The sequence below is a fragment of the Carlito syrichta genome, unplaced genomic scaffold, assembly GCF_000164805.1.
Source record: "Carlito syrichta isolate Samal-C Ts95f unplaced genomic scaffold, Tarsius_syrichta-2.0.1 Scaffold302075, whole genome shotgun sequence".
Taxonomy (NCBI): domain Eukaryota; kingdom Metazoa; phylum Chordata; class Mammalia; order Primates; family Tarsiidae; genus Carlito; species Carlito syrichta.
The window spans coordinates 33857-58918 of record NW_007246171.1 but is presented as its reverse complement, the minus strand read 5'-3'; the positions used below and the strand labels follow the sequence as shown (position 1 = coordinate 58918).

General features: G+C 42.5%; 1 protein-coding gene across 1 annotated transcript in view; it reads right to left on the bottom strand.

The window, feature by feature from the left end:
* ALK (ALK receptor tyrosine kinase) overlaps window positions 1-25062 on the bottom strand; it is a 430033-nt gene that overhangs the window by 385999 nt on the left and 18972 nt on the right. The window lies entirely within an intron of this gene.

The window sequence follows — 25062 nt, the reverse complement described above, 5'->3', positions numbered from 1 at the left end:
CTCGACCTGCTGGGCTCCGGCGATCCTTCCGCCTCAGCCTTCCAAGTAGCCGGAATTACAGGCATGCACTACCATGCCTGGCTGATTTTTTTATTTACTATAGAGATGAGGTCTCGCTCCCCAGGCGGGTCTCGAACCCACGGGCTCAGGCAATCCACTCACTTCAGCCTCCTAAAGGTGCGGGATTACAGGTTGAGCCACCGAGCCCGGCTTTGCCCACTTTTTTAATGGGGCTGTTTGTTTTTTTCTTTCTGCATGTTTGTGTTCCTTATAGATTCTAGATGTTAGGCCTTTGTCAGACATACAGTTGGAAAATATTTTTTCCCATTCAGTGGGCTGTCTCCCCGCTATCTTGATGGTTTCTTTTGCTTTGCAGAAGCTTGTCAGTTTGATGAGGTCCCACTTTTCTATCTTATCTCTTATGGCATGGGCACTTGGGGTTTCGATCAGGAATTGGTTGCCAGTTCCAATTTCCATAAGGGTGTCTACTGCATTTTCTAAGATTCTTGTAGTTTGAGGTTTTACGTTTAGGTCTTTGATCCATTTAGAGTTAATTTTTGTGTATGGTGATAGGCAGGGGTCCTGTTTCGATCTTCTGCATGTGATCAGTCAGTTTTCCCAGGACTATTTACTAAATAGGCTCTCTTCTCCCCAGTGGTTGGTGGTGGAGGTTTTGTTAAAGATGAGTGGGTTGAGAAATTGAAGTTTTGCTTCTGGAATCTCTATACTGTTCCATTGATCTGTATGCCTGTTCATTTTTTTCATAACCTGTTGGCCATTTGTATGCTTTCTTTGAGAATGTCGGTTTAGATCTTTTGCACATTTATTTTGCTCAGACTAATTGTTTTATTATTGTTAAGTTATTTTATCTCTTCTGCATATTCTGGTAATTAATCCTTTGACAGAAGGATAGTTTGCAAACATTTCTTCCATTCTGTGGGCTGTCTCTTCACTTTGTTGATAATATCCTTTGCAATGTAGATTTTTTTAACCTGATATAATCCAATTTCTCTGTTTTTGCTTTGCTTGCAAAGGTCTTTTCCCAATGCAAACATTTTCCCAATGTTTCATTCTAGTAGTTTCATAGCTTCAGATCTTAGATTTCAGTATTTAATATATTTTGACTTGATTCCTGTATATAGTGAGAAACAGGGCTCTCATTTCACTCTTCTACATATAGTTATTCAGTTTTCCCAGCAGCATTTGTTAAGACTTCCCTTTTCCCATTGTATGCTTTTGGCATTTTTGTTGAAGATGAGTTGGCTGTAAATACATGAATTTCCCTGTTCCATTTGTCTGTGCCTGTTTTTATGCCAGTACCATGCCCTTTTGGTTACTATAGCTTTAGAGTAAATTCTGAACTTAGGTAGCGTGATGCCTTCAGCTTTATTCCTTTTGCTCAAGATTGTTTTGACTATTCAGAATTTTTTGTGGTTCCATATAAAGTTTAGGATTTTTTTCTATTTATGTGAAGAATGTCATTGGCATTTTCATAGAGATTGCATTGAACCTCTAAATTGCTTTCAGCAGTATTATCATTTTAACAATATTAATTATTCCAATCCATATGCATGAAATATCTTTGCATTTATTTTATTTTATTTTATTTTTTTGAGTTGGAGTCTCACTCTGTTGCCCAGACTGGAGTGTAGTGGCCGCTCCCGGCCACCGCAGCCTCGCCCGCTGGGCTCCGGCGATCCTTCCGCCTCAGCCTTCCAAGTAGCCGGAATTACAGGCATGCGCTACCACGCCCGGCTGATTTTTTGATTTATTGTAGAGATGAGGTCTCGCTGCCCAGGCGGGTCTCGAACCCGCGGGCTCAGGCAATCCACTCACCTCAGCCTCCCAAAGGCGCGGGATTACAGGCTGAGCCACCGAGCCCGGCTTTCTTTGCATTTTTTGTGTGTCCTCTTAAATTTCTTTCATCAGAGGTTTATGGTTTTTCTTGCATAAATCTTTTGCTTCTTTGTTTAGACTGATTTCAAGGTATTTTACATTTTTGTAGCTATTGTAAGTGGGACTAATTTCTTGATACCTTTTTCAGATTGTATACTGTTGGTATATTTAAATACTACTGATTTTTTTGTGTTGATTTTGTATGCTGCAACTTTACTGAATTTATTTATCAGTTCTAGCAGTGTTTTTGGTGTGCTCTATTGGTTTTTCTAGGTATAATATCATGTCATCACAAGCAAGGCTAATTTGACTTCTTCCTATCTTTTGCCTAGTTGCTCCAGCCCGGACTTCCAGTGTTATGTTAAATAAAATTAGTGAAAATTGGTATCCTTATCTTATTCTGGTCATTAGAAAAAAGGCTTTCAATCTTTCCCCATTAAGTATGAAACCCCATTAGCTGTGGGTTTGTCACATATGGCCTTTATTATTTTGAGGTAAGTTCCTTCTATACATATTTTGAATGTATTTTTATCATTAAGAGACTGTTTTGAGGTAAGTTCCTTCTATACATATTTGAGTGTATGTTATTAGCAAAGCAATGTTGAATTTTATTAAATGATTTTTCAGCATCTATGGAAATAATCAGATGATAATTGCTCTTGATTTTGTTAATGTAACTTATCATGTTTATTGGTTTGCATATGTTGAACCATCCTTGCATCCCTAGAGTGACTCCCACTTGATGATGATGAATGATCATTTAATGTGTAGTTGAATTTGATTTACTGGTATTTTGTTACCGATTTTTGCATCTATGTTCCTCAGTGATATTAGTTGCAGTTTTGTTGTTGTTGTTGTTGTTGTGTTGTTGTCATCGTTATTGTTGCTACTGTTTTGTCCTTGTGTGGTTTTGGTATCAAGGTAATACAGCCTCATAGAATGAGTGAAGAAGTATTCCCTTCTCTTCAGTTTTTTTTTTCTTTTTATTTTTTTGAAGGATATGAGTAGAATTTTTATTAGTTCTTCTTTAAATGTTTGCTAGAATCCAGCAGAGAAGCCATCAAGTCCTGGGCTTTTCTTTGATGGGAGAGTTTTTATTACAACTTCAATCTTGTTATTTATTATTAGTTTGTTGTGTTTTTCTATTTCTTCTTGGTTCAATCTTGGGAGGTTGTATATGTTTAGGAATTTATCTACTTCTTCCAAGTTTTCAAATTTGTTGCCATGTAGTTGTTTATAATAGTCTCTAATGATTTCTGAGGTCTCAGTAGTTATGTCTCCTTTTTAGTTTCTGATTTTATTTATTTGGGCCTTCTTTCTTGTTTTCTTAGTTAGTCTAGCTAAGATTTGTTGATTTTGTTTATCTTTAAAAAAACCCAAACTTTTGTTTTGTTGCTCTTTTATAATTTTTTACTTTTCAATTTCATTTATTTCTCCTCTGATCTTTATTAATTCTTTCATTTTACTAATTTTAGGTTGGTTTGTTCTTGTTTTTCTAGCTCCTTGAGGTGAATGATTCAGTTTTTATTTGAAGTCTTTCTACTTTTTTGATATAGGCATTTACTGCTATAAGCTTCCCTCTTACTGCTATTTTTACCATATCCCGTAGATTTGGGTATGATTCATTTCCATTTTCATTTGTTAAGAGAAATTTTTAAATATCTTTCCTATTCCTTTCTTGACCCATTGGTCATTCAAGAGTGTGGTGTTTAATTTCTCTGTGTTTGTGTATTTTCCAAGATTCCTCTTGTTATTGATTTCTAGTTTTATTTCACTGTGGTTAGAAAACAGACTTGATATGATTTATATTTTGCTGAATTTTTTTCAGACATCCTTTGTGGCCTCAGATATGGTCTATTTAGCCCTATCCCATGTGCTGATTAAAAGAATGTGTATTCTGCAGTAGTTGGGTAAAATGCTCTGTAAGTGTCAGTTAGACCTATTAGATCTAACTCCACTGTTTCTATGTTGATCAGGCATATCTGTCTAAGTGATCTGCCCATCTCTTCCTTTACATCTATTATTTGCTCTATATACCTGAGAGCTACAGTGTTGCATGCATAGATATTTATAATTGTTATATCTCTTTGCTAAAGTGATTCCTTTATCATTATCTAGTGATCTCTTTGTCTCCTTTTATGATCTTAGATTTGTAATCTATTTTATCAACATAAGTGTAGTTACTCATGCTCTTTTTTGGTTTCCAGTTGTGTGGAATATCTTTTTATACCCTTTCATCTTTAGTCTATGTGTATCTTTATAGATGACATGGGTTTCTTAAAGGCAGCATGGATTTGGGTCTTGTTTCTGTATCCATTCAGTCTCTTGATGCCTTTTACTTGGAGAACTGAGACCATTTACGTTCAGTGTTATTATTGACAAGTAAAGATTTACTACAAGCCGGGTTCGGTGGCTCAGCCTATAATCCCGCGCCTTTGGGAGGCTGAGGTGAGTGGATTGCCTGAGCCCGCGGGTTCGAGACCCGCCTGGGCAGCGAGACCTCATCTCTACAATAAATCAAAAAATCAGCTGGGCATGGTAGCGTATGCCTGTAATTCCGGCTACTTGGAAGGCTGAGGCGGAAGGATTGCCGGAGCCCAGCAGGTTGAGGCTGCGGTGGCCGGAAGCGGCCACTGCACTCCGGTCTGGGCGACCAAGTGAAACTCCAACTCAAAAAAAAAAAAAAAAAAGATTTACTACAGCCATTTTTGTTGCCCGTTTTCTGGTTGTTTTGAGACTTCTCTCTTCCTTTCTTGCTGTTTTCCATTGTGGTTAAGTGATCTTTCCCTGGTAGTTTGTTTTAACTTGTTGCTTCTTATTTTTAGTGACTCTATTATAGGTTTTTGTGCTATGGTTACAGCGAGCCTTATAAAAAACATCTTATATATATAACAAGTTAGCTTAAAAAGATGACAATTTGTCTTAAGTACAAATAAAAGAATAAGTACAAAGACCAGAAAAACACAAGTACAAATTCTACACTTTAACTTTACCTCGTTTTTATTTTAGTTGTCTCAATTTACATATTTATATGCCCTATCTCTTAACAGGTGTCTATAGCTGTTATTGTTTTTGACAGATTTGTCTTTGAGCTTCATACTAGAATTATTAGTGGATTACACACCATAATTACAGTAATATTCTGGGTTTGTCTATATGCTTAATTTTATCAGTGGGTTTTATGCCTTGAAAAGTTTTCTTTTTGCACATCAGTATGTTTTTTTTTTCTTTCAGACTGAAATACTTTATCTCTCTTCCTTCATGTTTGAAGAATGTTTTTCCTGGGTACATTATTCTTGTTTGGCAGGGTTTTTTGTTTTTGTTTTTCATTTTAAAAATATCATTCTACTCCCACCTGACCTGTATAGTTTCTGTTGAAAAGTCTGTTGCCAGATAAACTGGAACTCCTTTATAAGTTGTTTGTTGTTTTTCTCTTGCTGCTTTTATAATCCTTTCTTTATCTTCAATCTTTGAGAGTTTTATTATTACATACCTTAGGATTATCTTATTTGGGTTTAAGCCGGGCTGTAATCCCGCGCCTTTGGGGGGCTGAGGTGAGTGGATTGCCTGAGCCCACGGGTTCGAGACCCGCCTGGGCAACTTGGCAAGACCTCATCTCTACAATAAATCAAAAAATCAGCTGGGCTTGATAGTGCATGCCTGTAATTCTGGCTACTTGGAAGGCTGAGGCGGAAGGATCGCCGGAGCCGAGCAGGTCGAGGCTGTGGTGGCTGGGAGCGGCCCACTGCACTCCAGTCTGGGCGACAGAGTGAGACTCCAACTCAAAATAAATAAATAAATACATAAATCTTATTTGGGTTTAATCTGCTTAATGTCTTAGACTTTCTTTCTTTCTTTTTTAGATTAGAAAATACAATTTATTTAGAAAGTAAGTGAGAGAAAGAGAGAGAGAGAGAGGATCACTTCTCCAAGGTAGGAGTGGGGGCCAGAACTTGGCAGTGGCCATAGCTCAAAGAGCACATGGCCACACCAGACTCTAGTAAGGCAACAGCCTCTCAGACTTTCTTGTACCTGGATATTTGTACCTTCCTCGAGTTTTGGAAATTTTTCTGTTATTATTTCTTTGAATAGGCTTCTGACCCCTGCTTTTACTCAGTTCCCTCTTGAGCACCAATAATTCTTAGATTTGGTCTTTTGAGGTAATTTATTATATTTTGTAGGCAGTGTTTTTTCTTTCTGTTCTTTTTTATTCTTCCTCCTTTGACAGTGTGTTTTTTCTTCCTCTTCTGACACTGTACAGCAAGTCTTTGAGCCTACTGATTTGCTTTTTTCCTCTGTTTGGTCCATTCTGTTGTTTAGAGCCTTTAATGAGTTTTTCAGCAAATACATTTCTCAATTCAATCTCAAGATTTCTGTTTAACAAAATGTTTCATTTGGCAAAAACGTTTTATTTTCTGTGTTATCATAAAGATCACAGAGTTTTCTTGAAACTACTATTTTGAATTCTTGGTAAGCAAACCCACAAGTCGCCACCTTGCTAGGGTCACTTAGTGGATTTTTGCTTTGTCCTTTGGGGGAGGTTCTTGATTCCCTTTTTCCTCGTGTTTCTTTTGAGTATACATCAACATCTTTGCAGTGAAGGATTTATTATTTATTCCAGTTTTCTCTGTTCAGTTAGTTTTGTTTTTTTATTGGACATATCTGCTTAGTAAATCTCTACCTCTAGGTTGCTGCCTCCTTTTCAGCTACAGGTGGCACCTTAAGGCAGTTTCACCTTAGCTCTAGTCAATGACTGGAGTGCTATATGTCTCAAATGGGTGAGGTCCTGGAAGCATGGTAAGGCTGGCTAAGGCTTAATGCTGAAGGACCTGGAGAAAATAGCTTCTACAGTGTGGTAATGATGAACAGCCACTCTGATTTGGTGTCTCCATTGGTCAAACTTCAGAGCAGAGTGTTCATGGCTAGGGATGACAGTCCCACCTCCCCCTTTGTCTCTGCCTGTTCTTAGAGATATTACACCTTCAGGTAGTTATGATGCTTCCTGTGGGTTAAGGCAAGGACAGGGCTCCTGTCAGGGAACTGAAGATGATGGGAAAGTTGGTTGACCATGTCTATTTTACTTTTTCCAATGAAGAAACTGTGAGCTGTGATTTTCCATGCACTTGTGTCCATGCAGAATGAAAGGTTGGGGAGGGGAAGCTGCTGATGTGAAAATCTGGTTTTTCTTCCACCTGCTCAGAGGTTTTTCACTTCTCTGTGGCCCTGGGATCAGTCTCATCCTCATATTTGAGTTCTGGGTTGTTTCTGGTGAAAAGCTCAATGGTGTAGATTTGTGCTTGGTTTTCTCTGTGGGAGAGGGAAGCCAGCTTGCTTCTACACCACTATTTTAAAACCAGAGGCCCCCTAAGTTGCCTTTTCTTAGTAGAAAGTAAATAAAAATTTTTAAAAATATTTTTAAATATTATATTTATTTTTCTTTAGTTGTTAGTTTTTTTAAAATGTAAAGAAAAACTCTAATGAGACAAAAATGTATTCTCTTCCTGGTTCCCCATTCAAAATTCTACTCTCCAGAAGTAACTGGCAATAATGATTTGACATATATGCTTCTAGGATATTTTCTGTATCTAAGTAACATAAACAAACCATAATGACGCATACTATTTTAAAACATATTTTTCTTTTCTTTTTTTTTTTTTTTTTTTGAGTCAGAATCTCTGTCGTCCAGACTAGAGTGCAGTGGCATGCTCACGGCCACAGCAGCCTTGCCCTGATAGGCTTAGGTGATCCTTCTGTTTCAGCCTTCCAAGTAGCTGGAACTCAGATGCAGGCCACCACACCCATTTAATTTTTGTGATTTATTGTAGAGATGAGGTCTTGTCAAGTTTCCCAGACTGGTCTTGAACCCCCAGGCTCAGGCAATCTTCTCACTTCAGCCTCTCAAAGTGCTGGGACTACAGGCTGAGCCACCACGCTCAGCCTAAAACATATTTTTCACTGGCATATATATCAATATCTTTCCATCCCAGTACATATAATACCCATCTAAGATTTTTTAATAATATATATTACTTTTGTAATTATATTTGGTATGGATAAATTCTAGTTAATTTGGTCAGTCCCCTGTGGATGGACATTTAAAACAGATTCTAATTTTTCTTCATTCCAAATAACGCTGACAATGAACTATAATAGTGTTTAAACAATCAATGAAAATCAAGCAAAGGAAAGAGTGAGAACCATGAGATCCTGAGAGCTACCCACCAAGACAGACTGCCCCCCCTTTTGCTCTGCCCCCAACCTCTCCTGCCAGCAGGGTTTGATGGGACATACACCACAGGGGGCCCCCATCTCTCATTATCTTGAAGGATGGGATGGCCCAGGGGTGCATCCGTCATCACCCAGTGTGAAGTTTACTTGTGAAATTTTCTAAATCCTAATTGGACACTGCAAATTATAGCCTGATCCATGCTACTGCTTATATCCTGCCTGTCCTCAGACAATTCTTTACTTTCTCTGCAGCTCAGTTTGTTTGTTTATAAAATAGTGATTATCTTTCTGAGTATAACTATTATTGCCATCTATTGAGTATTTCCTATATGCCAAGCATTGTGTCAATAAAAGCTTTAGTGCTTGATCTTGTTTAATTCTCACTAAATCTCTTTGAGGTAAGTAGTATAAATGTTATTTTTAATTTGGGTTTTTAATCTTATTATTGAGTCGTAAGAGTTATTTATATATTCTGGATACAAATATTTTATACAATGTACGATATGCAAATGATTTCTCCCAGTCTTTGGTTTGTCTTTTCATTTTCTTAGTGATGTCTTTTGAAGTACAGAAGTTTTAAATTTTGAAGAAGTACAATTGATCGATTCTTCTTTTTTTTGATTATTATTTTAGTATCAAACTATTTTTCCAATCCAAACTCACAAAGATTTTCTTTTCTTTTCTTTTTTCTAGAAACTGCATAGTATCTGTTCTTACATTTAGTCTAATGATCCATTTAGAGTTAATTTTTGTGTATGGTATGAGGCCAGGGTCTAATTTTATTTTTGTATATAAATATCAATTATCCCAGCAACATTTTTTGAAAAGACTACATTTTCTTCCATTTACTTATCTAGGCACTTTTGTAAAAAAATCAATTGACCACGAGTTGGAAAGTGTTCATTACTATTCTGAAAGAATATGCCAAGAATTGGTGATATTTCTTCAAGTATTTGATAGAATTCACCAAAATGAAGTCTGAACTTTTATTTTGAGGAAGATTTTTAATTACTAATTCAAGGTCTTTACTTCTTATAGGTCTATTTAGAGTTTTCTATTAAACTGGTTCTGGTAATTTGTATATTTCTAGGAATTTGTCCATTTCATCCACATTGCTAAATGTATTGGCAAAACATGTTTATAATATTGCCTTACAATTTTTTGGTTTCTTTAGGGTCAACAGTGATGCTCCCTCTTTCATTTCTGACTAGGTGATTTGTGGCTTCTATTCCTCCCACCCGTAGCTAGTTAGTAAGAAGGTGTGTCAATTTTGATGACCTTCTCAAAGAACCAACTTTTGTTTTGCTGATTCTATCTATTGCTTTTTTTGTTTTCTATTTAATCGATTCCTACTCTAATTTTTAGCTCCTTTCCTCTGTATGCTTTGGGTTTTCATTGATTCTTCTAGTTTCTTAAAGTAGAAACTTAGGTTGTAGATTTGAGACTTTAAAAAACTCTAATATAGGTATTCAAAGCTGCACATTTCTTTCTGAGTACCTTTTTCCATTTCATCCATATGTCTTGCCATATTTCGTTTTAATTTTCATTCAGTTAAAATGTGATTTCCTATGTGATTAATTTTTTCCTTGATACATGAATTATTTAAAAGTTTGTTATTTAATTTCCTAATACTGGGAGGTTTTTTTCAGATTTTTTTCTGTTGTCAACTTCTATCTTGTTCCATTGAGTCTGGAATATATACTTTATATGATTTCAATCTTTGAAGATTTATTAAGATTTGCTTTATGGCCTAGAAGACGGTCTATACTGGAGAAAGCTCTCTGTGTGCTTGAAAGGATCATATTCTGATGTCATTGGGTAGAGTGCTCTATGTTTGTCAGTTAGGTTGAGTTGGTTGATATTGTTATTCAAGTCTTCTATATCCTTTTCCATCTAGTTGTTCTATTCATTATTGAGAGTGGGCTATTAAAATCTCCAACTATAATTGCTGAATTATCTGCTTCTTCTTACAATTCTAACAGTTTTGCTTCATGTGTTTCAGGGCTCTGTTGCTGCATGGGCATACGTTTATTACTGTTATAACTTCTTGGTGAATTTGCTCTTATCATTATAAAATACCTATTTCAGCAATATTTCTTATCTTACTTGTATCTGATACCAGTATAACCACGACAGCTTTCTTATGGTTAACTACTCCATAGTATCTCATTTTAGTCTTTACCTTCAGTATATATGTGTCTTTAAATTTAAGATGGGCCTCTTATAGAAAGCATATAGTTGGATTTTGGTTTTTAAAATCTAGTCTTACAATCTCTGTTCTCCTGTTTTGTTTTTATTGTTCCTCTGTATTTTTATTCCCTGTTTCTTCTTGACTGCCAAGTATTTTTCTGTGTACCCTTTGAAACTTTATGTTTTTTTCTTTTTTACATTTTGGAGTTATATTCTTAGTGATTGCTCTAGAAATTACAACATGCATCTTAACTTATTAGAGTCTACTTCAGATGGATACTAAACTAATTTCAGTAAAACAGAAAAAACTTTGCTTTATTATACTTTCATTCTTTTCCTCATCTTTTGTGCTATTATTGTTCTATATACATCTCTATATATTATCAACTCAACTATATAACATATATAAAACAAAAATGTTATAATTGTGGATTATATAATCTTAAGTCTTTTAAAGATGTTGAAAGAAGATATGAGAAAAATACGCTTGAGTATTTTATATTAACCTACATATTTATTATTTCTGGCACAGTAAGTCCCCACATATGAGCAAGTTCCATTCTGAGAGTGCATTTGCAAGTCCAGTAAAGTTAGCGTAGATACCCAACTAACAACAATCAGCTATATAGTACGGTGCTATAATAGGTCTATAATACTATTCACAAAAAATAATACTTGAAAAAAACAGACACAAAAAATAAAGAAAACATTTTTAATTTCACCATATATTACCTTGCACACATGTGACAACAGAAGCCACACACATGAACTAACGTGATTAGATATGCAAATGCATGTTCACATCTTTGAAAGTTCGCAACATGAAGGTTTGTATGTAAGGGACTTACTGTATTTATCATTGGATTGGTTGGGTACTCAACTATAGATTCAAGTATTATTCATAGCAGCCTGAGGATTTTCCTTAGGATTTATTGTAAAGCAGTTCTGCTTAAAAAAATTCTCTCAGTATTTGTTTATCAGAGAATTATTTATTTTATCTTCATTTTAGAAGTCTAGTTTGGCTGGCTATAGATATATCTAGTTGACTTCTTTTGACACTTTGAAATATGTAATTTCTCTGCATTTTAGAGTTTACTATCTCTCATAAGAAGCCAGTCATTAATTATACTGAGGTGCACGTATACACAACGAGTGATTTTTCTCTTGCTGCTTCAAGATCTTTGTGTTTGGTCTTCAACAGTTAGATGATTATGTGTCTTCTGTAGACCTCTTTGTATTTATTCTACTTGGGATTTACTGAATCTCTTGTAAATTGATGTGTAAATTATTTTTCTCATCACATTTGGCAAATTTTAGGTCATTATTTCTTCAAAAATTTTCTGCTCCCTTGTCTTTTCTCTCTTACAGGACTTCCATTAAACCTCTATCAGAGGGCAGTCGTCACAGAGGTCTCTGAGCATTTTTCTTCAAATCATTTTCTCCTTGTACTTCAGATTGGAAAATTGATATTGGTCTATCTTCACATTCTTTGATTCTTTCTTCTGACTTCTTAAATCTGCCATTAAGCCCCTCTAGCGAATTTTTATTTTAGATACTGTACCTTCTAACTCAAGACCTTCTATTTTATTCTTTAAAAAAAAAAGGTTGATTTAGTCAAGTTCTCATTTTTTTACTTATTGTTGATTATTATTGTCATACTTCCCCAACTTCTTTAAACTTTTTATGTTGCTGTTGGTTGTTACACCTTGGACATATTTATGACTTTGTTTTCAAAATCCAGTATCTGAGAACCACTCAGAGACAGTTTCTGACAGCTTTTCTCTCTAAGTTTGAGTCACATATTCTTGTTTCTTTGAATATATCCTCACTTTTGTTAAAAACTGGACATTTCACACAAGTTATCGTGCAACTCTGGATTTTGATTCTCCACCCTGAAGATGACTGTAGGTTGTTTTCCATTTATTGTTGCTTTATTTTATTTTATTTGTGTTTGTGTGTTTGCTTAGTAGCTTGGCTGAGCTCTATCTGTGAAATCTGTGTTCCCTGCATGGTGCGGCAGCTGTTGTCTCTGCTGGTTCTTTTCCAGATGCTTGTTTTTACTTGTAAGCCCAGTTTTCTATGAGTAATCCATGCATTCCTTACTGACCTGCAAGTGTTTGCTTAGATGATGTGCTTAAACACCTTGAGTCAATAAGACCTCTGTCATCTGTCAACACATCTGGGTGTAGGTAAAGGGCTGCATTAATGATCAGGCTGGTCGTTCTTTCATGCCTTCTCTGCACATGAATAGTCTTAGGATTGGCTGAAAGGCTGTGGCTAGCTTGGGCCCTGTTCCATCTCCCTTGCGAATCCACACAGCATAACCAGAACCCCAGGTTAGTAGAGTAGTTCTCCCCAACCCCGGCCCCAACCCACCTACAACCCCGTTGGGGATGTACATCATCCCACCATCCCCTCCAAATCAAATGAGCCCCTCCTTTGACAGTGGCAGCCGAAGCTGTTGGTTCCTCATGGTCTTCTATACTGTGGCAGGTCCTCAGGGTTGATTGAGATGGACAGACTCAGACTGAGTTGGAACAACACCAGGTTAGAATGCCACTGTCTCCCACTGTTCTTACCTGAAGTTCAGCAGTGTTTTAAGCATAAGTGCTTCCCAGATTGGTAGATGTCTTCGGACAACTACTTTCCGAACACAAACAGTCTTGTTTCTATGAAGTTTGTCCAGCCTTATAATTGCTTTTTGAGGAACAAATTTAACCATCTCCTCACTTGGTCATAGCTGGAGGTCCAGCCTCACCTCACTTCTTTGAGTCCCATTTTTTAAATCACTCTCAAACATGGACATCTTGGGTTTCTGAAACGACTCCAGGGCCTGATGTGAAACTCACATAGGGCAATGCATGATAATTGGTCGACACAGGGTAGCGCACTGAAACACGAACGTGACTCCTGCCTGCAGCCGGGTGGCTTATTCCTGGCATTGATGTGCAGAGGGGGAAGCAAGGGTGGCTGCAGTTTCATTCATGCACTGCTTGTCAAGCCATGGGTTCATGCGCTGGGCCGCAGCGTCCACAAGAGCCATCCTTTCCTGATTCCTCCTCCAAGAAAAGGCCGTCCTTTTTCTAGTTCACACAGAGGGCTATACAGCCTCATGTGGCCCTGCGCATGGTTCCTGCTGTCTTCCCTCCCCTCTCCACCTCTCCACCCCTTCCCGATGCAGGCTAAGTCCTCTGCCAGGAGCTGGCCTCACCCAGTCACAGATGGCTTCATTCAAGTCATGCTCTCCTCCATCTTCATTTCATTTTTTTCTTTTACTTTTCCAGGGTAAATGAGCTCAGTGACTTGACTCACACATCTACCAAAGCATGAATTACAAAAGAGCTTGTAGCTTGTTGCTGCTGTGTGTGTGTGTGGCGGGTGGCCGGGGGGGGGGGGGTGTTGGGAAGAGTCCAGATAATTCGCTTTTCTGCAAAAACTCAATGTCTTAATCCCTCAGAAAGACACAGGACCCTTCAAAATTCTTCTTTCACTTCATCTGGGCACCTGGCTCCCTTCTGAAAAACACAGGGTTTCCATCTTGTCTTTGACCTTGGAGCGCAGAACCCAACTGATTCAGCTTCTTTTTACAAAAAAATATTTTTTTCTATCACATGAGGCTTTTATTGTAATTATTTCCTTGTTCTCATAGGCCTTTGGAATTTGCTCTCATTAATGAAGGCAACTAAGCCTGTTTCTCTAGCAGACAAAGTGTCTTAAATGTATCCTTTATGTGCATCACACAAAAGGCCAGCAGGTGTCCGAGTGTGTTTTGATTCTCGCCTGCCCCTGTGCCAGCCAGCCCTGCTGGTCCTGCCTATTCCGCCTCCAGAGATGGGAAGTATTCTTCTGAGGGGAAGAAGTTGAGGAAGAGGAACAGAGAAGACATGGACAGAAAACAGGGGAAAGCAACAGACAGAAGAATTGGGGGAAGGAACGAAGCCATCCCGTGAGGGCAGAGCGGTTCGGGTGACCTGAGGACTGCCCAGCCAGGAGAGCTGAGGTTCTTGCCTCCTCCAAAATCCTCATTTCAAAGCATTAATTTCTTGGATGGCTCTATATCTTTATATTCCCAGTGTTCTTGACCTAATTTAAAGTTAAAGGCTCCAGATAGGGCACCATCTGTGCGTGGATCTTGAGTGTAGGAGGGACAGTAGTGACTACACTGAGCTCTCCCACACTGGACTCCCGGGGTCCACTGTAGAATGGATACCTCAACACACAACATGTTGCTGCATGACAAACAAGAGCTCTAAGGAGAGGGGGAGCATTGAACCTAAGGAATGATACTTTATATTTGTGTTGCTGCAGCAGTCCTGGAGATGGGAGCATTAAACGGGCCTCCCAAGTTAGGTTGCAGAAGGGAATTTAACGCCCGTCTGCTTTAGGTCTTGGCACCGTGTCACCAGAAGACAATTCTCACCTGTAGTCATCTTTCAATAATTCCTTATTCCCAGAAAGATTCCAGACACCTCTCCCGCTGCCTCCAGGTATAGAGACTGCTTATGGCAACAGACAGAGGCAAGTTGCCAAGGATGATGCCAGGGCAGGTCAGAGACAAGAGAAGCTACCCCAGCACGAAGCGACCAGTTTTACTAACAGGTACATGGCATCCAGGATATTTCCAAATAACAACAGCCTCCATCCTAATCCACTAGGAAAGACCCGAGAGCCAACAGATGTGCTTTGATCAAGCATGACTACAATCAGCTCTAACAAACCTAAAGCAAGATGTAGAAAGAATCAGAGTGGATCACAGTGCATTAGATCACAGTAAGTGGACCACAGCCCTGGCTATCCAGGTCACATGTTTTCATCAGTCCCCTGTAGGAAGAGCTGGACACTGGGCTCTGGACCCTTGGGTATTCCTCAGAGCTGGCAACTACTCCATTCGCAGCAGGCACGACTAGAATTCTCAAGTGAAGGCTGTCGTTCTCAGTCAATTGGCTGTCATGTCTCAAACTTCTGAGTTTAAAAACATCCCTAGGTTTGTTATACATGGATGCCTCGGCCAAGCAGTCCTCCTGCTTTGCAGGGTCAAGATGGTAGCACCACTTTCGTCTTGCTTTTGTGGTCGGATACCTACTGTCGGAAGGGCTGCGTGTTACTCTGCTGTGCCACTGTCCTGTTTACAGACAGTCTCTTGGGCACTGTTTCCATTGATTTTTATAATAAGTCAGGGAAGGGAGACACAGGTCGAATGACCTCCAGATCTCTCTCTTCAACTTATATTGAACCGGTCTTTCTCCATTTGAATGAATAAAGATTATCTTTCCACGCTAAGTAGAATTATACTGTAGTTATCCCCATTGAAGGGAATTCTATTTTATTCTTCCTTGCAAGGTCCTGGCTTTCCTTCAAATCTCTTCAAATAAAAAGCCGAATGGTTCATGGCTTCCCCTAAGCAAGCTCATATTTCTTCAGAATGTGTCTTATCTGAACTGTTTGATATGTAGAAATCCATGAGGCTGAAAACTACAGATGACACTAATGAAAGCTTCTTAATAAGAAGTAAGGAAATCAAAAACACAGGCCCACATGCTTTCTAGTCCCACCCACTCGATGCACCCATGAAGAAACGGAGGCCTGAGGTCACCCAGTGCTGGACTCTCAGCACAGTGCTCCTTACATTTCTGGAAGGGCAGGGCACTGAGAACAGCTTAGCTGGTTGCAGCAACCTGACTCCACTTCCTCAAATGGGTTACATCTCTGTGTGGGCTGGGTGGAGGGGAGTGAGCTTCCAGCAGTGACAGCCTTGGGCAACACCCTCAACCCAGCCATCTGCAAAGAAGACACAGGTGACAGTGAGCTTCCCAAGACCCCTCTGAAGATACCGCATTTCCAGACACCCCGTGGCTATAATTTTGTGTGTCATAGAACAGGTTAGACACCCCCACACACTGGTAGGCAGGTGATGCCCTGACGTCCCAATGTGCTGCCAGACATCTAAACAAGGGGGCCTGCAGGAGCAGCCAGGAAACCCTGTGCTTCAGGATGAGTTTGGTACAACAGCAAGAACCTGAGAGTCAGTGTTCAAAACCTGGAATCCAAGATCTAACTCTGCCATATATGGGCTTCGGAGGTTTGCCACTTGCATCATGTCCCCAAGTTTCTAAGTGTAGGCCAAGAGGTATTTAATGAATGTCTATTGTAGGCAGGACCTTGGACGAAGCTCTTAGGTCATAGCAATGGACGAGAAAGACCCAGTCTCCTTTCTCTGAAGCTCACTCATCAGCCTCATCAGCATGCTCACGCCTCTCTCTCTCTGACCTGGGCTTCTGTCTCCATGTCTCTTCTCTGACCCTGACTCTCCTGCCTTTCTCCGTCACTTACTGTATCCCCTGTGATTCACTGGGTCATCTGAATCACCCAGGATAACCCCCTGGTGAAGTCTCTTTTGCAATATCCGGTGACATCTTCACAGGTTCCAGGGGTTGGGCCATCTTGGGCCGGGGCCATGCAATACAGATCGTTTTGCCGACCACATAGTCTTCAGCACTGTCCTGTGAGGTCTCCTTGGGCCCCCAGCCTCCAGAAGCTGGCCTCACAAGTACAACTGCTCTGGCAGGACAGGAGTTCCTCCTTCCCAGATTGCCACGTGGGTCTCTGGAGGTGACACTCCCACCTTGCTGCTGTGTTTCTGAGGGTACTGGAGTCATGGGCTGTTCATATTTCTGAAACCACAGCCAAATCTGGGTTGTTAGGCATTTCTGTGCCACCTAGATTTTGGGCGGAGCATTGTGCCATCATTTGTTCCGTATATGCCTAAATCCGTCTTATGTCAGAGGAGGAAATGGCCTTACTGGCTGCCTAGTCTAAGACCTATAGCTAATGGAGGAGGAACCCAAGACCCAGAGTAGGAAAGCCATGCCCCCAGGGGCAGAGCTGGGGCCCAGCCAGACTCTGCTCCCCAGCCCCCGCCCTTTGCCCCTCCCCCTACATGCTGACCTCCCCGGCGCCCTGCAGGTGGGGTCAAAAGGGTCAGCTAAAGCGTATTCACCGGACATCTACTATCCACTCCTTCCATGGAGGCGCGGCCCTTAGAAGGCAGAGGAGGCAACACTGGGAGAGGTTGTCCTGATGGGGAGGTGGGCAGTGCTTTGCTGGACAGCTTGTCCCGAGGCCCCAAGATGCTCGTTAAGGCTGGTTACTACTTGAAGTTCAAGCTCCAGCCACTAGGTTGGAACCAGATGGCATTAGAAGGAGAGAGTTCACGTCATAGCTTGCTGATGTGTTTGCTCAAGGGTCAAGAGCTAAGGCCCGGGGAACCCATTGCTCGGGGGACGAGGGACACATTTCTGCCAAATAGGACCAGAGACTTAACATGGACATTCGTGGTGAGTTCAGGGATAACAGGCCACACGTCACACAGTGATCCCAGCATGACAAGGGGTCATGCTCAAATGGAGGGTGTGAGCCCTAGAGACCACTGGAGAGCTGCAGGGGCGAAGGTTGAGCTGACCTGGGCACATTGCTGTACTCCTGCTACGTGCTGCCTCTGGTCCCTGAGTACATTCCTGAACCTTCTGCAGATGTGTTCTCCACTGTGACCCCTTCTCACCCTTCAGGGGCAAACCAGGCAGAAAGCGGGTGGGGGTGGGGTGCACTGGATTTGGGAACCATTACCAGCTACTGATGAACGTGCCCGATGCCAACAGTGGGAAGAAAACTGCCTGTCCGTTTGCTGCACCCCAACCTGGATTTTTGGTTGTTGTTTGGCAGAAAATAGTCAGCATTCTCCCCCCAGAATATAAGATAATTCGGTAGAATGCAGGCTCAAATGAGAGGCTCATTGTTTATATTAAACAATGATGGGATGTTATATCTTATTATAAAAGTGATGCATGATTGTGGACTCAGGTTTGGAAAATATCAAGAGTACACAAAAGAAAACGCAAACCTCGGACAGTCGACTGTTCATAAGAATTTCTGTTGCCAGGCAGATGGGATTTCTTACATTTTTCCTTCTGTGCCTATATGGATTTCTCTTTTACATGCAATGTCTATCACACACGTTTATAACTTTTTTGAATCCTGATAATAGACTTTAAACACTTTCTCATATGATTGAATATTTTGCTATAGCATAAGTATAATGACACCATAATAGTTCAGGTGTGCTAAACTATTTAGTTAACTAATTCCTCATTTGGGGCATTTAAATTACTTCTAGGTTTTCACATCATGAACACCGCCAAGATTTTTTTTTTTAAATAAACCAGTAGGAAGTGTTTGGGTGCAGTCTTGAACCTTAGACATGTCAGCTGAAATGGGAACAAGGGTTTCTCTTTTTTTTTGAGTTAGAGTCTCACTCCATCGACCAGGCTGGAATGCAGTGGCATGATCAAGGCCACCACAGCCTCGACCTACTGGACTCAGGCACTCCTTCCACCTCAGCCTTCCGAGTAGCTGGAACTACAGGCACATGCTACCACAACCGGCTAATTTTTTAATTTATTGTAGAGATGAGGTCTTGCCAAGTTGCTCAGTATGTCTCAAATCCGTGGGCTCAGGCAATCTCGTTACCTCGGCATCCCAAAGTGCTGGGATTACAGGCTTGAGTCATCGCACCTGGCCAGGAACAAGAGTTGGTATAAAGATACCCTTTGACTTTCATGAGTGAGTATTTTGCAGCATTCAGCCAAGAAGTGATCTGTTTCCTCTCCAAACCATAAGGATGATAAGAAAAGAGGAGGAAGGTCTTTGCAACTTGAGAGAGAACACAGGGGCTAGACCTGTCTGGGCGCCTTCCTGGGGAACACCTGGGCAGCACAGTCCCGGTCACGGGAGGTGAGTGAACAGGACAGAACCTGCTCCCAGGAGCTCCTTGAAGACTGGAAAGGGAAGACACCAGAGAGATGCCTTAGCGACCCAGGATGTCTGATTCCGTTTATAGAGGACAGACGGCCTGTGGTAGTCTCCAAAGTGTGGCAATAATTGTATTTATTTTTATCTAAAAAAAAGTAAGGATGAAATTAAACTCTGCTAATAAATAGTATTACACAATTAGACACGCTTAGATGCATGTAATTGGTGAATAGAACACAGAAGGAGTACATGCCCCAAAGTGTGTTCCTGACGGGGCATACAACAGGACAACATGTAGAGACCGCTGCCTTCACGTGGCAGCTTGGCCTTGGTCGGAGCAGCACAGGATGGGTGCTCAGGGTAGTTGGGGCTGGGGAGCAGGTGGCACAGTCTCAGTTTGGATCATCTGGTGTGAAAAAGTGAAAAGAAAGGAACACGGTTCCGTCCCAGGAGTCTATGTGTATCTGTGTGTATGTGTGTGTGTGTGTGTGTGTGTGTGTGTGTGTGTGTGTGTGTGTGTGTGTGTGTCCAGTGACTCCTATCACATTTTCCTTCTGTGCTGTCTGCTCGCTCTCCTGATGACTCCCCCAACTTTCCCATCCTTCGCCCAGAGGTCTCTGCTAAAGGCTGCTCCCACTGACAGGTGAGGTGTGCAACTGTGGGCTCCCACTAGCCAGGTGGCCCCTGAGCCCTGCAGGCCATAAACCAGCTCGCTCACTCTCAGTGGGCTACAGGGATGGACGCTGCTCCAGGGTGGGCTCAGTGATCCCAGGCCTCAGCATCTTACCACCTAGATGACCTGTGCTCCTCTGAGTGAACACCTCCTCCCTCCTCAACTAGGAACCTCCAGGAGTTGCAAGCCCCCCACGCTGTGGACCAGAGGCCCCGTGTGACCTGTGGATGCAGCCTGATGACTGAGACTGCAGCTGATGGTCAGGTTCACGGATGAAGAAGGGCTGAGCAGACCTGTGTCACTCCAGTCTCCTGGCACACCCCAAAGGAGCCAGGGTCAGAGGTCACTCCAGTTACCTATCAACACCAAAGAAGCAAGGGTCAGAGGTGAGACTCGGAGCCAATGCAGCCACTTAGCATCAGCCTTGGTGCCTGTGGGTGGCAGGGGCTGTACCCTGAGAGAACTTTTCCCCAAGGCTGCACCTGCAGCTCAAAGGTGATCCAGGTTCCAGTCACTCCTGGGATACAGTCCACTTGCAAGGCATGCAGGGGCCCTTCTAGGAATATCACAAACCCTTGTGGTGGGGGAAAGAATTGGAGAAAGGAAGAGAGAAACTGGTATTAACCTGGATGCTTCTGAACCTGTCTCATGGGACTCCCTGAAGGGCCTGTGGACTCACAGCCCACAGTGTCCAGCTTTGCTTGTTCCATGTTGCTCTCAGAGGGGCCTAGATGGGGCACTGCTACGGAGATGCTTCTAGCTGTCAAGATGGCTTTGTTTGAGAAAGGTTGAGAAACACCGTCCTGGAGCAGGGATTCTTTCCTGGCTCTGAAAGCCAACGGGATGAAACTCGGGTGTCAGCAGGGCTGGTTCCTTCTGGAGGCTCTGAAGGAAGACCCTCTCCCACCTCTCCTAGCTGTTGGTAGTCACCAGCAGTCCTTGGTGCTCCTTGGTGTACAGACATGTCACCCCAGTCTCAGCCTCCACCGCCCCACGTGTGCTCAGGGTATACACAGGGTGCTATAGGGATAGGCCCAAGGGCTGAATGGTTCCATTCTGGGGTCACACATCCTTTGCTGTCCCAGGTTGCCTGACAGTGTTTCTCAACGTTTTTCAAAGGAAGCCATCTTGGGCAGACACAGTGGCTCATGACTGCAATCCCAGCACTTTGAGAGGCTGAGGCAATAGTATTCCTTGACCAGCCTGGGCAACATAGCAAGACTACGTCTCTACTAGTAAAACAAACAAAGTGAAGTCATCTGATGACAGAAGCATCTCAGTGGCAGAGCTCCACCCAGGCCCTCCACCAAAAGCAACACAACAACAACAAAAGCCTCAGCATCCAAGCGTGAGGAGGGTTGAGTCAAAACAGGGGTGCGCACCACCTGCCACAGCCAAGTCGACCTCAGCGCCTGCGTGTGCATGTTGAGAGAGGCTGGGGGTGGGGCTCGTGAGGGCCTGGCAATGTGCTTTTCATGTCTAAGTCAGGGTCCATACCAGAGCACAAAGCCATGTCTTGCTGGATAAGAAAAATACATTCCTTGACCGCGTTCCCAAACACCGGAAGTCCCAGACACCAAACATGCCCCTGGCACTTCTTAAAAAGTCACAGAACACCTCCACCTGACAGTGCCTCGAGATTTTCTTAATTCATAATATTGTGCTCCATCAGAAGGATCACGTTTTATTATCTTGCTGCTCTGAATTGTGTTCTCCTTATTATTCTCAGCTACAAGGGCCATAAATTAGAATTATTCGGAATTTATACTCTTACAGTTCATTATCTCTGATTGGTTTTATCTCATTGCCTCTTTCTGGCCCTTCTACGTCCTCTGACAAGAAACACTGCAAGAGTCTAAACGCCGCCCAACCAATGAGTGTTGGGTTCAAAACCAAAACAACAGTGACCACACTTCCCCAAGGCAGCCCATCCTCCTTCTCACCTCCCCACTAGCATCACCCCTGCCCAGAAGTTAGAGAAACGGTCACGAGGCTAAGAAGATGGGGGGTGAGATTGAAATGTAGGTCCCCGTGAAGAGCGGGCTTGTTGCTTCCCCCCCCCCGGCTCCCTCACGTGTTCCTTATGGCGCCAGCCCACTTTGTGAGACTATATCAGGAGACAAGTAGAGGTGTGATGCGTTGACCAGAAGAGTGATGAGGGACCCACTGCTGGGAGCTCTGGATGCCTCTTGGTGTCACTGCTGAAGGAGTGGCGTCCCTGAGCTGGCTGGGAGGTTGCTCCCCTTGTTTCATGGTTGATCAATGCTGTGTGAGTCTAGGCCCCTCCAGCAGACCCCAGGATAATAAGCATAAGCTTCTGACAGTGGTGAGTTACGTGTGAGTGCCTCTGCTCACCAAAGTGCTTGGCGAAAGGCCGGTGTGTCCACAGTGGCTTCTGCTGTGGTTGTCGGCACCATTGACCCCGGTGATGCTACTCACAACCTCATGGTAGAACAATGACTTTTCAGAGAGATGGGAGCTGACAACGTTTACTTGAACATGCATATTCCCATGTGGACTGGCTCATCTAATGGGAACAGGTTTGCATTGGGTGCATGGGGGACCCCTGGAACTCAGCTTCATAAAAACATGATGGCAACGACACATCTCCACTGAGACGGAGCACTGAGAAGTGAGGCTTTATGTTTTCCCTCCTCTCTCCTCTGCTCCTTGTTTGTCTTCTCATTGCACTCCACGCCCATGCTGGAGCCCACAAGCAGAGGATGGAGGAGGAGAAGCAGGTCGGAGAGGGAAGTGTGTGATTTTTTGGCACTGCCTTACAAATAAACACAAAGCACCAACTTTCAAAGTTGTAATGTCTGCCTCCACAGTTGGTGGAATTCACAAAGAATACAACTGATACCCATTGCTTTCTCTTGAGCTCACGGAACTGTAATCACAACTCATTCCCTAGAATGAACTTTTTAAAAAATCTATGCTGACCAAAAACACATGTTTGTAGAGGAGAGAATTTCCTGGGGTGGCTGAAGGAGGGGAAGGCCAAAAGGGGGGCCACATCACAGTACAACAAGCCCAGCTCTGCCTCAGAACCACCTGAGAAACTTATTAAAGATAAAACAGAACAAGACTTCTATGAAAATTGAAGCTGCAACGAGGCGCTGTGTTTGATCCATCAGATGGATAAAAATAGTAAAGTTGGATGACACTAGGTCTTGGAGAGGATGTAAAGTCAGTGAGAGGGAATACCAGTAGTCACTGGTGGGAGTACAGGTTGGTGCAACCACTTTAGAAAACAGATTGGTATCACCAATTGAAACGGAAGCAGCACTGACCTTCTAACCGCAATTCTGCTCCTAGTTGTATGCTCTATGGATGGTCTCAGCCATGGGCACCAAGAGACATGGATAAAAAATGCTACAAAAGTGTTGGTGGTGATAGCAAGACAGGCAGCCTCAAGAATTTGGCCACAGAGCAGGGTCCGGCCATGGTTTTGCCACAGAGACAGACACATGATGTGGTGGAACATGCCCGTGTCTAGGACTCATCACAGCAGGGACTGGACCCGGACCCCAGAGGGTCGTTGACAGTAGGAGAGATAAACCAGTCTTTTTATGCCATGGATCCAGTGCCGTACCCACAGCAAATGTACCACAGCCACGTGCATCAAAATAGACAAATCACAACAGTATGATCCCATTTATAAATAAGGTTGTAAACCGGCAAACCTAGTTAGCATGTTGCTTGAGACTCTCCACCCAGGAGGTGAGGCCATGATAAGGAATAACATGAATGATTCCCACAAAATGCTGGAGAGGGGTTACCTCAGAGCCTGTGATCCAGGTGAGGGCAGAGGAGGCTTCGAAAGGACAGAGAACGTTCAATTCTTAGTCTTGGTGGTAAGAATGCAGGTGTCGGTTTATGTCACCTCTAGTCAAAGCATATATGTTGTACTTACTTTTTGCACGTGCTAGATTTCATAATAACAAGTAAAAATATACAGATTCTTCAGCTCTATCTCAGATCTACTGAATCAGGATCTCGGGTCATGGGGTCTAGCCAGTATATTTTATAAGTTCTCCAGAGGATTCTGATGCGCTATCAGATTAAGAGCCACTTACTTATACCCACACACACCCACACCCATACCCTACACTACATACCAGTACCCAGGTGAGAGCAACTTAAAATATAAGTCAAGGTCAAGCCATCTCAAGAGTCTTAAAAACAGAGAAGCCCAGCCCAGGAGGGTGGGTGGAAGGGAAGATGTCCACAAGCTGACGTGGATGTCTGGGAGCATTCATTATTTTAGCACCACCTCCAAACTCCCGCCCCTGTCCCAGCTCACCTGAGCCCTGACCGGTTAGACTTCCTGGTAGCAGGGGCCTGAGACAGGCGGCCTCAAGAATATGGCCACAGAGCAGGCTCCAGCCATGGTTTTGCCACAAAGACAGAAGCATAATGTGATGGAGCATGTCCTTGTCTAGGACTCACTGGGACAGGGGCTAGACCTGGGCCAAGTGGGCATGCCCCCTCTAAGCCCTGGTGTTCTTGCCTCCCCTGCCTCCCTTCCAAAATTGGAATCCAACAGTGCCAGGCAGGCGGGGGTGCTCTGCTAACTGAAAGTGCTACCCTGAATGTCCACTACACTACCCCATTACTGCCTCAGCGACTTCCTCCTAAAAGCCGGAAACACAAGCTGTCAGATCCAGGACGGTAGAGTTTTCTGGGTCCAGGAACTTGGGAGCCCTGCAGTGTGGCCTGGAGAGACCTGAAGGCTGGACTAGGGCTCCACGCCTCCATGTCTGTCTCTTAAAAACTTAGCAAAAACTCACCCAGCGCCCACTCCTTCCTCAGGGCCTCGCTTTCCAGACCCTGATCATAAAGAAGGTGTTCCTACACTACCCAGGGCATGGAAACGCCCGGCAACGCAAACTCGCAGCCTGAATATTTATGAATGGCGCTGAAACAGACATTTAACCCATTTCTACCATGCCTTCCAAATTAGGACCGCCAGGTTCAGCAAAGAAAAATGCAGGGCACTCAATGACATTTGGATTTTTTGGATAATTGAAATAGCTTTTCGTATAAGTGTGTTCCAACCCTTGCATAAGACATACTTATATTAAAAAATCATGTGTTGCTCATCGGAGATTCAAACGTAACGGGGGATCTTGTGTTTTGTTTGGCAAGCCCATTTCAAACACAGATCAGCACTTTCTTGTACATCCTGCCTTGGCAAATGCGGATGGAAGGGAGTCATGAAATCCAGTCCTATTACTCGGTAAAGGATCTTGGAATTAGACGTGCAG